The sequence below is a fragment of the Protomyctophum bolini genome (assembly GCF_963924005.1).
Source record: "Protomyctophum bolini genome assembly, chromosome: 9".
Lineage (NCBI taxonomy): Eukaryota > Metazoa > Chordata > Actinopteri > Myctophiformes > Myctophidae > Protomyctophum > Protomyctophum bolini.
This window is the reverse complement of record NC_137870.1, coordinates 24,741,659-24,758,164: the sequence shown is the minus strand read 5'-3', so window position 1 is coordinate 24,758,164 and position 16,506 is coordinate 24,741,659. Positions and strand designations below refer to the sequence as shown.

The 16,506-nt window shown below is 41.5% G+C and overlaps 1 long non-coding RNA gene across 1 annotated transcript; it reads left to right on the top strand.

The window, feature by feature from the left end:
• The first annotated feature begins 9,191 nt into the window (after window positions 1-9,191).
• LOC308321540 lies at window positions 9,192-11,335 on the top strand. The gene is made up of 4 exons (XR_013964628.1): window positions 9,192-9,260; window positions 9,732-9,769; window positions 10,202-10,249; window positions 10,494-11,335. It is a non-coding gene; the product is annotated as an uncharacterized lncRNA (long non-coding RNA).
• Window positions 11,336-16,506: the final 5,171 nt, after the last annotated feature.

The window sequence follows — 16,506 nt, the reverse complement described above, 5'->3', positions numbered from 1 at the left end:
GCTAATGACATTGAAACACTGCAATACATTGTAATTTTGAAAATTACAATATTAATATAATATGCTATTACAATTTGTAATAGCATTGTAACACTATGTAACTAAATAAATAAATTCCAACTCACCAGTCTGCCAGGTCCACAGGCCGGGGAGAGGCAGGGAGCCAAATCTGTACCTCTCCCCCACGCTGTTCTGAGGAGGAGAGGCAGGGAGCCAAATCTGTACCTCTCCCCCACGCTGTTCTGAGGAGGAGAGGCAGGGAGCCAAATCTGTACCTCTCCCCCACGCTGTTCTGAGGAGGAGAGGCAGGGAGCCAAATCTGTACCTCTCCCCCACGCTGTTCTGAGGAGGAGAGGCAGGGAGCCAAATCTGTACCTCTCCCCCACGCTGTTCTGAGGAGGGTTCCAGACAAGAGCACCAGGCATCATTCTCCTTTAGAAATAAACAAGAAAAAGGATATATATTAAAAAGAAAAACATCAGAACCGTCTGAAGTGAGTGGTAAAGGATAGGAAAGGTACTATGTTTACCCAGGGTAACTGGATTAAGGAAAGGAAAGGTTTTAACATTATTGTAGTAACCATAACAGTGTAAGGCTAATGACATTGAAACACTGCAATACATTGTAATATTGTAAATTACAATATTAATATAATATGCTATTACAATTTGTAATAGCATTGTAACACTATGTAACTAAATAAATAAATTCCAACTCACCAGTCTGCCAGGTCCACAGGCCGGGGAGAGGCAGGGAGCCAAATCTGTACCTCTCCCTCACGCTGTTCTGAGGAGGAGAGGCAGGGAGCCAAATCTGTACCTCTCCCCCACGCTGTTCTGAGGAGGAGAGGCAGGGAGCCAAATCTGTACCTCTCCCCCACGCTGTTCTGAGGAGGAGAGGCAGGGAGCCAAATCTGTACCTCTCCCCCACGCTGTTCTGAGGAGGAGAGGCAGGGAGCCAAATCTGTACCTCTCCCCCACGCTGTTCTGAGGAGGAGAGGCAGGGAGCCAAATCTGTACCTCTCCCCCACGCTGTTCTGAGGAGGAGAGGCAGGGAGCCAAATCTGTACCTCTCCCCCACGCTGTTCGAATGTCGTTATAGGTGAGCCGTACTGTACTGTACTGTACATTATGTGTCGCATGTCGTTATAGGTGAACTGTACTGTACTGTACATTATGTGTCGCATGTCGTTATAGGTGAACAGTACTGTACTGTACTGTACATTATGTGTCGCATGTCGTTATAGGTGAACAGTACTGTACTGTACTGTACATAATGCGTCGCATGTCGTTATAAGTGAACAGTACTGTACTGTACATAATGCGTCGCATGTCGTTATAGGTGAACAGTACTGTACTGTACTGTACAGTACATAATGCGTCGCATGTCGTTATAGGTGAACAGTACTGTACTGTACTGTACATTATGTGTCGCATGTCGTTATAGGTGAACAGTACTGTACTGTACATAATGCGTCGCATGTCGTTATAGGTGAACAGTACTGTACTGTACATAATGCGTCGCATGTCGTTATAGGTGAACAGTACTGTACTGTACTGTACATAATGCGTCGCATGTCGTTATAAGTGAACAGTACTGTACTGTACTGTACATTATGTGTCGCATGTCGTTATAGGTGAACAGTACTGTACTGTACTGTACATTATGTGTCGCATGTCGTTATAGGTGAACAGTACTGTACTGTACTGTACATAATGCGTCGCATGTCGTTATAGGTGAACAGTACTGTACTGTACTGTACATTATGTGTCGCATGTCGTTATAGGTGAACAGTACTGTACTGTACTGTACATAATGCGTCGCATGTCGTTATAGGTGAACAGTACTGTACTGTACTGTACATAATGCGTCGCATGTCGTTATAGGTGAACAGTACTGTACTGTACTGTACATTATGTGTCGCATGTCGTTATAGGTGAACAGTACTGTACTGTACTGTACATTATGTGTCGCATGTCGTTATAGGTGAACAGTACTGTACTGTACTGTACATAATGCGTCGCATGTCGTTATAGGTAAACAGTACTGTACTGTACTGTACATTATGTGTCGCATGTCATTATAGGTGAACAGTACTGTACTGTACTGTACATAATGCGTCGCATGTCGTTATAGGTGAACAGTACTGTACTGTACATTATGTGTCGCATGTCGTTATAGGTGAACAGTACTGTACTGTACTGTACATTATGTGTCGCATGTCGTTATAGGTGAACAGTACTGTACTGTACTGTACATAATGCGTCGCATGTCGTTATAGGTGAACAGTACTGTACTGTACTGTACATAATGCGTCGCATGTCGTTATAGGTGAACAGTACTGTACTGTACATTATGTGTCGCATGTCGTTATAGGTGAACAGTACTGTACTGTACTGTACATTATGTGTCGCATGTCGTTATAGGTGAACAGTACTGTACTGTACTGTACATAATGCGTCGCATGTCGTTATAGGTGAACAGTACTGTACTGTACTGTACATAATGCGTCGCATGTCGTTATAGGTGAACAGTACTGTACTGTACATTATGTGTCGCATGTCGTTATAGGTGAACAGTACTGTACTGTACTGTACATAATGCGTCGCATGTCGTTATAGGTGAACAGTACTGTACTGTACATTATGTGTCGCATGTCGTTATAGGTGAACAGTACTGTACTGTACTGTACATAATGCGTCGCATGTCGTGATAGGTGAACAGTACTGTACTGTACATAATGCGTCGCATGTCGTTATAGGTGAACAGTACTGTACTGTACTGTACATTATGTGTCGCATGTCGTTATAGGTGAACAGTACTGTACTGTACATAATGCGTCGCATGTCGTTATAGGTGAACAGTACTGTACTGTACTGTACATTATGTGTCGCATGTTGTTATAGGTGAACAGTACTGTACTGTACTGTACATAATGCGTCGCATGTCGTTATAGGTGAACAGTACTGTACTGTACTGTACATTATGTGTCGCATGTCGTTATATGTGAACAGTACTGTACTGTACTGTACTGTACATAATGCGTCGCATGTCGTTATAGGTGAACAGTACTGTACTGTACTGTACATTATGTGTCGCATGTCGTTATAGGTGAACAGTACTGTACTGTACTGTACATAATGCGTCGCATGTCGTTATAGGTGAACAGTACTGTACTGTACTGTACATTATGTGTCGCATGTCGTTATAGGTGAACAGTACTGTACTGTACATAATGCGTCGCATGTCGTTATAGGTGAACAGTACTGTACTGTACTGTACATTATGTGTCGCATGTCGTTATAGGTGAACAGTACTGTACTGTACTGTACATAATGCGTCGCATGTCGTTATAGGTGAACAGTACTGTACTGTACATAATGCGTCGCATGTCGTTATAGGTGAACAGTACTGTACTGTACTGTACATTATGTGTCGCATGTCGTTATAGGTGAACAGTAGTGTACTGTACTGTACATTATGTGTCGCATGTCGTTATAGGTGAACAGTACTGTACTGTACTGTACATAATGCGTCGCATGTCGTTATAGGTGAACAGTACTGTACTGTACTGTACATAATGCGTCGCATGTCGTTATAGGTGAACAGTACTGTACTGTACTGTACATTATGTGTCGCATGTCGTTATAGGTGAACAGTACTGTACTGTACTGTACATTATGTGTCGCATGTCGTTATAGGTGAACAGTACTGTACTGTACTGTACATAATGCGTCGCATGTCGTTATAGGTGAACAGTACTGTACTGTACATAATGCGTCGCATGTCGTTATAGGTGAACAGTACTGTACTGTACTGTACATAATGCGTCGTATGTCGTTATAGGTGAACAGTACTGTACTGTACTGTACATTATGTGTCGCATGTCGTTATAGGTGAACAGTACTGTACTGTACTGTACATAATGCGTCGCATGTCGTTATAGGTGAACAGTACTGTACTGTACTGTACATTATGTGTCGCATGTCGTTATAGGTGAACAGTACATTACTGTACTGTACTGTACATAATGCGTCGCATGTCGTTATAGGTAAACAGTACTGTACTGTACTGTACATTATGTGTCGCATGTCGTTATAGGTGAACAGTACTGTACTGTACTGTACATAATGCGTCGCATGTCGTTATAGGTGAACAGTACTGTACTGTACTGTACATTATGTGTCGCATGTCGTTATAGGTGAACAGTACTGTACTGTACTGTACTGTACTGTACATTATGTGTCGCATGTCGTTATAGGTGAACAGTACTGTACTGTACTGTACATAATGCGTCGCATGTCGTTATAGGTGAACAGTACTGTACTGTACATAATGCGTCGCATGTCGTTATAGGTGAACAGTACTGTACTGTACATAATGCGTCACATGTCGTTATAGGTGAACAGTACTGTACTGTACTGTACATTATGTGTCGCATGTCGTTATAGGTGAACAGTACTGTACTGTACTGTACATTATGTGTCGCATGTCGTTATAGGTGAACAGTACTGTACTGTACTGTACATTATGTGTCGCATGTCGTTATAGGTGAACAGTACTGTACTGTACTGTACATAATGCGTCGCATGTCGTTATAGGTGAACAGTACTGTACTGTACATTATGTGTCGCATGTCGTTATAGGTGAACAGTACTGTACTGTACTGTACATTATGTGTCGCATGTCATTATAGGTGAACAGTACAGTACTGTACTGTACATAATGCGTCGCATGTCGTTATACGTAGGTGAACAGTACTGTACTGTACTGTACATTATGTGTCGCATGTCGTTAAAGGTGAACCGTACTGTACTGTACTGTACATAATGCGTCGCATGTCGTTATAGGTGAACAGTACTGTACTGTACTGTACATTATGTGTCGCATGACGTTAAAGGTGAACCGTACTGTACTGTACTGTACATTATGTGTCGCATGTCGTTAAAGGTGAACCGTACCGTTACTGGGTTAACGATCCCCATTTCCTGTCAGCCTACTTTCTATCCCTTCATAAAAAAATAAATAAAGGCTAAAGACACAAAAAAAAAAAAAAAAAAAAAAAAAAAAGGCCTGTCTTGGTTTAAAGCCCACTCACCACGACAAGGTGCAGGCCGAGAGTGGGGAACACAGCACAAGAACACATAATAATAATATATTTTTTATTTATAACGCACTTTACATTTGAAGCAAATCTCAAAGTGCTACAGGCAGAAAAATGTAAAAGAAAAATAAGAATAAAACAGTTAAAACAGCACACACTTTATGAGCAGTCCAAGTAGCATGACTGTCATTAGCAATAGTGGTTAGGAGTCAAGATATGTAGCATCATCTGTTGTAGTATGTGATCTGTCACTTAATATATAGCTTCTGTAACCCTGAGAGAAAGAAAGAGAACAAAACAAAAGAAAAATGCTCATTATTAGCAGGTTGTTGTTCTTGCTTACTGTAAATTGTTCTGGATTACGGGCCTCTGTTAAATGCTTAAATTGTACATTGTTGATAAAATATTATAAATATATACAGACCTTGCTGTGTGTGTATATATTTAATCAACAATGTACAATTTAGGCATTTAGCAGATGCCCTTAATCCATATAGTAAAGGTAATAGTTACCTTGCCATGATGGGAGTCCAATGAATGATGGGAAATTAAATGAAATTCATAGATTGGCTTGAAGAAATGAAATTCGTCAATTGTTTCATTGAATGAAACACACGCACACACTCTCCTATACACGCATGCACGCGTGCATTAACATCCACACCACCACAACGTCCTAATAGCTATAGGGTAATACGGTACGGAGCTGCACTACGGTAATTCATATGTTAATTTATGTCACTAGAAAAGTGACACAAATTCAACGTTTGCCACGTGGAAAGTACTACAAAAGGGGGTTAATCAAACAGAAACTACAACATTTGGCCAACCTGGGGGTAGCAGAGCACAATGGACGGGGGTCGCACGAGGGACCGCTGGGTACGACCCGGTTCCTGCACAACCCAGTTCCTGCACCCGCCTGCCCATTATGCCTGATTATCCCAGATTCAACCCATACCCCGGGGAGAACTACACTATAACTGACGTAGATCCAGCGTCGTCCAGCTCGTAGATTCAATGTTGTCAACGTCGGGCCCCAAATTCAACATGCTCGTAGATTACACGTCGCGTCGGGCCAATCAAAAACAGATTCAACACACACACGGCAAACACATGCACGCACACACAGACACAGACAACCCCCCCCCCCCCACACACACACACACACACACCCCCACACACACCCTTAGGCCCATCACCAAGTATTTGTGATAATCGCAATACTTTTGGGATAATAGTCATAATCGCTCCCATGATAGAAAGTAGTGGAAGTAGCAGATCTAGGAGCTCAAAACTGTTTTGATCTCATAGATCTGCTACTTTCACAATTCATGTATTTGTTTTTGCAATTTAAATAATTTATTAATACTTGTGACAGGCCTAATGTACCTCAATGTACCAGCTTGAGCGGTACATTTGCATGGGGATTCCAGACAACATAGCGCGCCCACTATCGTTGACCGGGCGAGGAGACCCCCCCAGGCATCTCAACCCTATCCCCGGCGTTCGGAGGTCACTCCCCTGGCGTTCCCAAGGAGCATTCCAGACATCAAGGACAGCCGGCATAATTTTCCTTAATAAATAATGCCTATAAATAAATAAACAAAAAAACAACAAAAAAGTGTTAGAAATGACTACACCTGTACGTGCCCATCGGCCTACTTGAGAACGATGCAACTAGGGAACCTAATAATACCCGTTGTCAACTTGTCATAGCACCCGTTTTAACGGGTCCCTTTTGTGCCCTTACTGTATATGGAGGTCTCTACTGTATCTGTCTGTCTGTGCCTGAAGAGTGCAAACTGACTGGAAAAAGTGGACTGGTTAAGTAATCAATTGGCAAGTGTGGGGTTGCCATGGCAATCAATTGGCTGAGGCAGAGGCTGGAAATTGCACAGGTGAGGCCGGGGGCTGATTGGGCCCACTGGCAGAGCCTGACCAGGTGTGCTATGACAAGTTGAAAATAGCCGATCTACAAGCTCACAACAGCTCGCAGTGCAAGGTATTACCACTGCAATGCTGTAGCTAAAGAAAAAAATACAATCTTTCTAACAGCAATGCAATGATGAATACTATTTAAAGGTATTCATAAGCAGTGTTGGAATAAATACTCTCATTTCTGACTTGAAGGACAACTTTAGTTGTTTTCAACCAAGGTTCATGTTTTAGGCTCTGATTAGAGAAAGTAAAAGATGAGTGTTAATTTGTTCATTTTAATTTGCTGCTTTCTTTCGTTTTAAATTCGAACATGGGGCTAGAAAATGTTATGATGATTTCTTTAATAATATTTACTATAGTCCTACTAGACCCCTGGAAATGGCATCTGGCCTCAGAATATCACGGGATCAACTGAATGTGAAGGAGGATACTGGGGGGGGATGCCATACTGTGTGTCATAGGCTCAATATGTCAGTTTGTCACCTCACCCTTGACATTCAACAGATCCCGTGATCTTTTGTGGCCAGATGTAATTGTATGGGGTCTAGTAGGACTTCACTATAGTGTAGGAAAACAAATCGCTATAACATATTTAGCCCCATGTTCGAATGGCCCCCGCCCATGTCAAAAATAGGTAAAATCGCTAAAACTAAAGAAAGCAGCAAATGAAAGAAAATGTATGCTCATCTTTTACTTTCTCTAATGACCTAAAAAACATGAACATTGGGTGAAAAAATAGTCCAGAATTGTAAATGTACAAAATATTTGGTTTTAAAAATTTACATAAAGTACCAAAAGTAGAAAGTATAGTAATTCTACAGAATGTCCCATTACAAGTTTTCAAATGTGAGCTTGTAGATCGGCTACTTTTGTATACAGGACTGAAGTGGTTAATGCATGTTTTGTAATAAATATTTAAAAAAATCTGCAAAGTAACTAGTAACAAATGTTTTCAAATAAATGTAGTGGAGGTAGAAGGATAATATTTGGATCCCAGATGTAGTTGTAAATGAATGATTGTCCTTTTGATCAACGTTTGCCTGTCATCTCTCCTAATAGGTGGTACCAACATCAATACAGAATGGATGGAATTGTGGACAAAATATTTTATAGAAGTGTATATTTGTTAGTCTCTAGTCTAAATGTTCTGGTGAATTGAAAATGGTGGACCCTATTGTAAACAAGTGTAATGCTGTCCACAGTAACAGACCTTGTATTGAGTTGTGCTTTCATGTGAAATGTAGCCATGCTGCAAAACTGTTACTTCAATCAATTTTATCCGACACAACAAAACATTCTAATAGCCTATATATATAGTTTTGGATCCGAGTAATTCTCATGATCTCATCAAACGGTGGTTCCGTGGCTCAAATGGGTCTGAGAGGCTAAATGTAGCTCTTCTCAACAACATTGACGACACAGGCGGTTCTTTATGAACGGGCATTTATTGGGCATTCTTCTCATCCCAGCTGTTCCAGGCCTGGTTAACCATGCCCACACAAAAAAAAACAATAAACACACAACACAAACAACCAGCGAAGCGCGTCACGATCATAGACGTCACGATACAAACATTGACCAAACAAACAACAAATGTAGAAAATGCGCGATGCGCAGGCGAGCGCGTCCATCAAACAAAAACAACGCAACAAACACCAATCCAAACACAACAATATACCTCGTTGGCCGGCGGCCTGTCGCGGAAAAGGCCCCTGCATCCCGACCCAGCTAACATTTCCCCGCTAGCTACCGCCTCCCGCTGTCGCCTTCACAGCGTAGCACGCCCGGGCTGGCTTGGCCTTCCCCCCGCTGTCCGCGCGTCAAACGATCGCGATCAGTTACTTTTTAATGCGATCGTGAATTTACAGCGATTTACAGTCCCTCCTCACGCTGACGTAAGGCTTGCCTCCCCCGCCCGTCTCTCTCTCTCTCTCTCAGACAAGGATGTGCATTATATGTATAAAATACATAATTTTTTAACTATTGAATATAATTAAGTGGATTCTTCTTCTACTTCTTCTTCTTGCGGTTATATTTATTATTATTATTATTGTTGTTGTTATTACCAAGCCTGGAGCCGAGGCTTTACCCGGCATGCATTGCAGTGTTGTTGTTTTTGTTGAATCGACGTACGGGGGTGGAGGCAGTCGCAGAAGACAAGACTCTCCAACAAATGCTTATATTACACAGTTTTTCTCCGGAGAAATTCAGTTGAAAGGTCAGTGTATTTTTATATCCGATATCTACCGTGTGTAGTGTAATTGCACGTGTTAAAATCGTTTCGATCTTTATCTGTGTATGTTTCCCTCTAGCTAGCTAGCCTAGCTACCTGGGCAATCTATTGTTTGGACGAGGGGATAAGGTTAGCATTAGCAAACGTATAACTCATGCTATTTTAACAGGTAACTTCTTATTGTGTTGATAAGTCCTTAAACACAATTATTCGAATTAGATAAGATTTGATACGTTGCTTGTGTAGACTACATAAACAGCATTTAGCTGTAAATCACATTTTTTGTCATTCTTTGTTTTAGAACTTCTCCTATGGTACCACATCAATACAGCATGGGGTCTGTGTGTATGTGGGGTCTGCAAGGCTAAATCTTCGTCAAATGTCTGTCTTGCAAATGTAAAAAATATCACATAGTAGGCTAATGTTTAAAACAGACTTTTTGTTATTCTATTATAGGTGCAGATGCAGTGACCAAAATGAGCATTGCCATGCAGGTACGTTCTTCTGAGCCATTTCTTTTACTCTTCTCTCTGTTGTCTCCTCTAAAGGAACTTTGCTAGGCCACAATTGCAAATAAAGATTTGTCTAATTACAACACATTTTGATTTAATTTTTGTCATTTTGTTGTTTTATTCTAAGCCTGATTTTTACACTTGGTTGCATGCTGAATATAGCTGGTCTACAAGCTCGCAGCACATTGTGTGCTTGTAGATCTTCTGTTTTCATCAAATTGATTTTTATGTACATACAATGTTTACCATTTTGTTGTTACTGTGATTTCAGACACAGGACTTGGATCTGTTGGGCGTACAAACGGTAAGAACATTTCTACCACTGAATTAAGGTTGCATGCTACAAGCTCTCTTGCCTCAAGTTTGCTGTTACATTTGAAAGAAATTTGACTTGAATTTGATTTCATTTTACAGACAAGGTGACATGCTGTACAGAGCTGAGACATCGTTCTTTAATTTAAGGTAATTGTTCATTTTACCAAGGACAGAAAATTGGCACCCAACAATGTGTAACTGTGTACCATTGTTACCATCATAAGATTTTAAATGACTGAGGTGTATTATGATGAGTACTGTGGCACTCTGTGCCACACTATGAGCTTGTAGATCTGCTATTTTTCAACAGATAACAGCTTTTTAAAAGTGATGGTAGGTAGGCCTATGATTAAGGTGAAAATAATTTATTTAATTAATTCTGTGATTTCAGACGAACTTTCGCTGGAGGAAGACCTATCGACTTCAAATGCAACCTCTGCTGGAAAGGCTACCACCAGTCGGGTTTCCCTGACCCTCTACTATACGCAACATCCAGACCTCAAGGAACGCACCCAGCTTTCCGTGCTCGGACATACAGACATGGGGACATACATACATTGCTACGCTCAGAAACTCCTGACTCCACTCAGAAGAGAATTGGTGTTTTAAAGACTTAAGCACTTACACTTGAGAACTGATGTCTTCTAAATCCTCACAGATTTTAGTTAAAACATTTGCTGCAAAATAATATATATTTACAGATTTGTGCCACATTTTCACGATGTTTCAAAATTAGCAAATCTACAAACTCGTTTTCAACAGCTTACAGCTTTTTAAATAATGGTTAAAGTGGCTAAAACCAGGGGATCTTGGACTTCAGTGACAGGGACCTGGGGTCTGAGAGCCGGAGACGTTGGACAGGGTGCATTTTGGAACTTCTGCTGGCGGCCACCACCAGTCAGGCTTCATAAAGGAAGGAAACGGACAGGCACGGCAGGCAGCTCATCAAATGGTGGTCCGTGGCTCAAATGCTGAATAACTTTGGCATGAAAAGGGTTCAAACCCACCGCTATAGGGGTTTCATTGAATTTCTTGAATGTATGCTGCACGATTTCTTGCTCAAAAGGTGAATCTCGATTGTGTGTTCTGTTTATTGCTGTGTAACTGTTATTGCAACATTACTGGGCCTACATAACTAACTCCACACAGAATAGACTTGGTGTTTTATAGAAATTAAACTTGAACTGATTCCACAAAATGTCTTCTAAATCCTCGCAGATTTTAGTTAAAACGTTCACTGTGTTTGGGCCACATTTTAGTATTAGCAAATCTACAAGCTTGTGAGCTTGTAAATCTGCCAACAATCTAACAGCTTTTAAAATTATGGTAAAAGTGTTTGAATGGTATGACTGTTTTCTGAAAAGCCTAGATGTTTCTGTATCATTGGTGTTCAAACGATTTACTCCAATCTGAAAATATGTTGTTCCAGGGACCGCGCTACGAGCTTGTAGGTCTGCTATTTAGTTTTATCCTGAAAATGTGCAAATCTTTGAATATATATTGTTTCAGAGCAAACGTTTTTAAACTCATCTTTGCTTCTGGGTAGTCCCTGGAACAACATATTTTCAGATACTGTAGGTGTCTGCGGCCAATTTCATAATATTTCTGGGGTCCTTGACATAACATAATTTGAGAACCACTAATATAGAAACATAGGTTTTTCAGAAAACTGTGGAAATGTGGACACAATCTTATCCAACATGTTCTGGTGGTTTCAGGAAAGTTGGTGTTTTATAGATTTTAGAAGCCAGTGGTTCTCAGAGTGGTCTTAAAGTGCATTCTCAGCAAAATGACATAAAAATCAACCACTTGTATTCTAAACTTGGTTGTTTACATATTTTTTCTATGTGCCTAAATGATTTCATTGTAACCTTTTTTTTTCCTAATAAAGAAACAAAATTAAGTATACATTTGCTGCTTTATTATGTTTCTATAAATATGTGGGAGGGAGGTGAGCATGGGGGAGGATCGAGGATATATGGGGGGGGGGGGGGGGGGTGTCATAAGACAGCTCCACGCTGTCCTGCTGCTGCCGTCGTAGCTGACGTTCGAGTCGCGGCAGAGAAGCGGGGCGCCGGCTACACGCGCGTCGGCGCGCACGGCACACGCTGATCAAGAACGACGCGGCCACATCGTGCGACGCGCCCGGCGGAGGACACGATCGGCGGCGCGCGGCGACCGCCTCCCGCAGGCGGCGCGCCATAACTTGCTAGCTGGGGAGTTGCTTAGAGTCCTTTGAAATATCTCTTTGACTTAATGTTCTTATAACTTTAGCAGCGCAAACGCACTACACTGCTGCACGCGTAGCCTACTGCTTCCTTGTGCAGACCAGAGTCTGAATGAGAGAGACACGGCTTATTGCACCACCTGTGTGCAATGGCAGGCAATCACGCATCAATCAGTCAACCATCGTCCAGTGTTGCTACTGAACTGACAGACAGAGAACCTGGCTCTGCCTCAGAAAGTTATCATCACATGTTTTACATTTTAACCTTAAATTAAATCAATTATGAACCACATATTTATTGTAGGCCTACATCGTGAAATTGCTATGAATTATTCTTTATAAAGTATGACCACCATGAGCTGTTGTATCCCAGCTATTCCAAAGCAAACACTTCAATAACAGCACTTACAAATGTCATCAAACGGTGGTCCGTGGCTCAAATGGGTCTGAATTCTGATGGCTAAATGTCATCAAATGGTGGTCCGTGGCTCAAGTGGGTCTGATATAGGGCTAAATGTCATCAAATGGTGGTCCGTGGCTCAAATGGGTCTGATATAGGGCTATATGTCATCAAATGGTGGTCCGTGGCTCAAAAGCAGAATAAATAGGCTAATGGACCTTGAAAACCCTGAGCTAAATAAGCTAAACAGTAGCGTAGCCCAAGCCAACACCTGCAAACACTCGACCCACCTGATTTTGATAGACCGCAGAACTGAGGACTTAAGTTTCCACAGCTTCTTGTTGTAGAAGATTTTTTTGTTGTTTTTCTCCAGCCTGGTAAAAACAACACAGACGGCCTACTCGCTGTCCATGTCAATTAAATGTTATGTTACGAGTTATTCATTAAAACAAACGGCATATTGTAGCAACAAACACTCTAGCAGCGTGGTGGTGTTGGCGTGTGGTTACACCAAAGGGTGGCGTGAGCGACCTGAGGGCGTCCCGTGCACCGCAGCTCAAGGAAACCCCCCCTCCCCGCATGCACGCACAAACGCACGCGCGCGCGCGCGCACACACAAACACAATGTATTTATGTATTTATTCATTCATTCATTTCATGACAGTAAAACTGAATTGGCTGCATTGAAGTGTATGATTCAACTTTTCATGGTATATATTATGGCTTATAGTAAAAAGGCATGACGAAATATTAAAGAAGAGTATAAGCTCCAGTTGCCACGTATTGCTGTACTGCAATATATTTTGATGAGAAATATTTTTTTATGGAATATTTTATATTGGGTAAAATATACCCGCGTGTTTGGTGATGGTGTATAAAAAATATGTTTAGTGTTCTAGGGTTAATAATAAGGTAACAAACATTATGTCATATGAATGTAACAGTGTTGAACTCTGCTGTCAGATGACAAGTCAACATTGGTGTATGGCGTCTCGCCGAGAGGCTAAAGCGGGGAAACGTTTTAGCTGTCAGACTCGCTCGCTGCTTTAGTCGTTGTCTGCATGAGAATCACTGCTCCAGGCCAGGGTAGACCTACTGCTTTTGTTATATTTTATTAAACTTAGAACAAATACCACAGTGAATCACAGCATAATGAAAGCGATTGCGGTCAACGAAGTTGGACCTTCCCCGTTCACCCCCTCTCTCCTTCCATTCATGAAATGCCGCCTTGCGAACAGCTGACTTTACTATGAGTGACGTAGGCTAGTAGCACGCAACACCACGTGACCCATATAGCTGTCACCAACAATTGGTTACATCATTAAAGGGACACTTCACCCTTTTTGCAAAATAATATATGTTAATGACGTTTAGAGGATTTAGAACACTTTCCTGGGGGTCTTTATGTGTGCAAGAAGCATTCTTTGAATGGATGGTTCTTACTGGCCCACCCATAATGGTTTGAATGGTGCTTACTGGCCCACCCATAATAGTTTACTTTGAATGGTTCTTACTGGCCCACCCATAATGGTTTGAATGGTTGGATGGATGGATGCTATTGGCATCAACAGTAGGATCACATAATATAGGCTGTTGTTTGACCAAACAAACGCAGGCCAAATACAAATCAAACAGTAAACACACACACACACACACACACACACACACACACACACACACACACACACACACACACACACACACACACACACACACACACACACACACACAAAAGTTATGGAAGGTGTCATGAATGAAGGACTTGCCGAATACACCAAACTTGCCGAACCAAGCACAGTTGCAGCTCTGTGTTCTGAACTAGATTACACCCATAGTTCTCTGCTTACCAACACCATGTTTTGCAGTCTGGATAGATTTATTTACCACCTAGATCTCTGCTGTTTATTCTCATGAAACTCTGATGTGGCTTGACATACACACACAGTGGACAACATGTGTTCCATGATTCCATCTCTCCATTAATTCATTGCCATGAGCATTTGTGCCTGTCGTAGACATGCACAGAGCAAGTTAAGTCAGGGAACCTCAGTGCAGTACGTTCCTGCCGGCCGTTAATTGGGCCGCCTCAGCATCACGCTCTCATTCACATGATTCACTCAGCCAATCACACACTCACTCCATCTACTTTAACCGGAGGTTTGCATTTCTCCTCCTGCTTCCTTTCTTGCTGCTGCTGTATCAGCGTGCTGCTGTATACAAACCTGCTGCTCACCCACCTCCATCACAGCTACTGTACCACCTGTGGTTTTGGATCTACTGTTTAGGTATGGGGGATTCAGAGTCCCTATGGTCGGGACTGATGCACTTGATCTGAGTACCTAAAAAGCAGATCCAATACATCGCCAAACCATAATAAATATATTGCTCATCTTATATTCAATAAATATATATTCAATCCATTCTTGAGTTGTCCTGACTGAACTATGATTATGATTGTAGTCACTCAGAGAGGGATTATCCTCAGCCAGCATTTCTTCCGGGAGGTGTTTGGCTAGTGCAAGAACTACCGAAAAGAATATATACAAAAATACAAAATACTGTACATATATATGTGTGTGTATGTATGTATACATAGTATGTATGTATGTATGTATGTACAGGTATGTACAGTATGTGTGTATGTATCAAAGTACACCTCACCACCTACAAGTCACTGCACAGCCTGGTGAAAAAGCGACACATGACTAAAATTGACATAACTAAATTGGGTTTATACGATTAACATTGACTGTCAATATAATAAAAAATAATATTTTAGGCCCTACAGCTTTTGAAACATAAGCTGTGACATATTTTTTAGATTTAGCATTTTCATGTAAATTGTGCCACCTGATCAGCTAAGATGGGCCACATTTCTTTTTAGCCTATTAGCTCCTTGCTCTTATAAAGTTGAACAGCCAATGGATGCACATGATTCTTGCCACAGTTGTACTTGACATAAAACAGTTGCTTTGATTGGTCTATGATTGTAATGGTGGGAGACACAATGCATCACATCTGATGAGGTGCAATCACATCAGTCATATGGTGACTGCTCAGGGCAAATGCCAGGTGAAAGCAATTTTAAAAGGTATTCAGCTGTGTGTGCTGAAGTGTGAAGTGCGGAGCTTTCCTTTATTTTTTGCATTGTCCCTTTGTGACTCCACTCACTTAAGTTTTTTCGGCAGATCAGATGCATCTATAATGCAAAAGCAAAACATGTTTGTTCTATTGAGTCATTTCTGATAAAATAATGTCACTAGACCTACATTTTTATTAATAATACAATGAATAGCATGCAACATACAGCGTAGAATTACATTTAATGATCTTTTTTTTTTTTTTCAACAATTGAAGTCTGTGTTTTGGAAGAAATGTACAGTAGGCTATGTGCATGCAAAAACAGCCTCAATCATATAGCTGCAACCTATTTGCAATTGTGGTCTCCTACAATCCATATTTTCACTATATTCATAATAATTAGGCTACATTTTGGTCACCGTGCTAATTTGATGGTTCATGGGTGAGGACTCGGAGACTGTCTGTCTGAGAGCTCATCACCTCAGCCAAGTACCCTTAAGGCTCATACAAGTCTGGATTTTCGGTGGTTAGGTGACCACCGAACTACAACATGACGTCACGAGCCGCGGTGAAGAGCAAACCACCGCCACCGCTCCAGCCCTTCTCTCTGTTTTTACTCACCACCGCTCAACGTTATTTCAGCTCCGGTGGTCAGCTCACCACCGGAGCGGTGGTCACCTCACCACCAAAAATCCA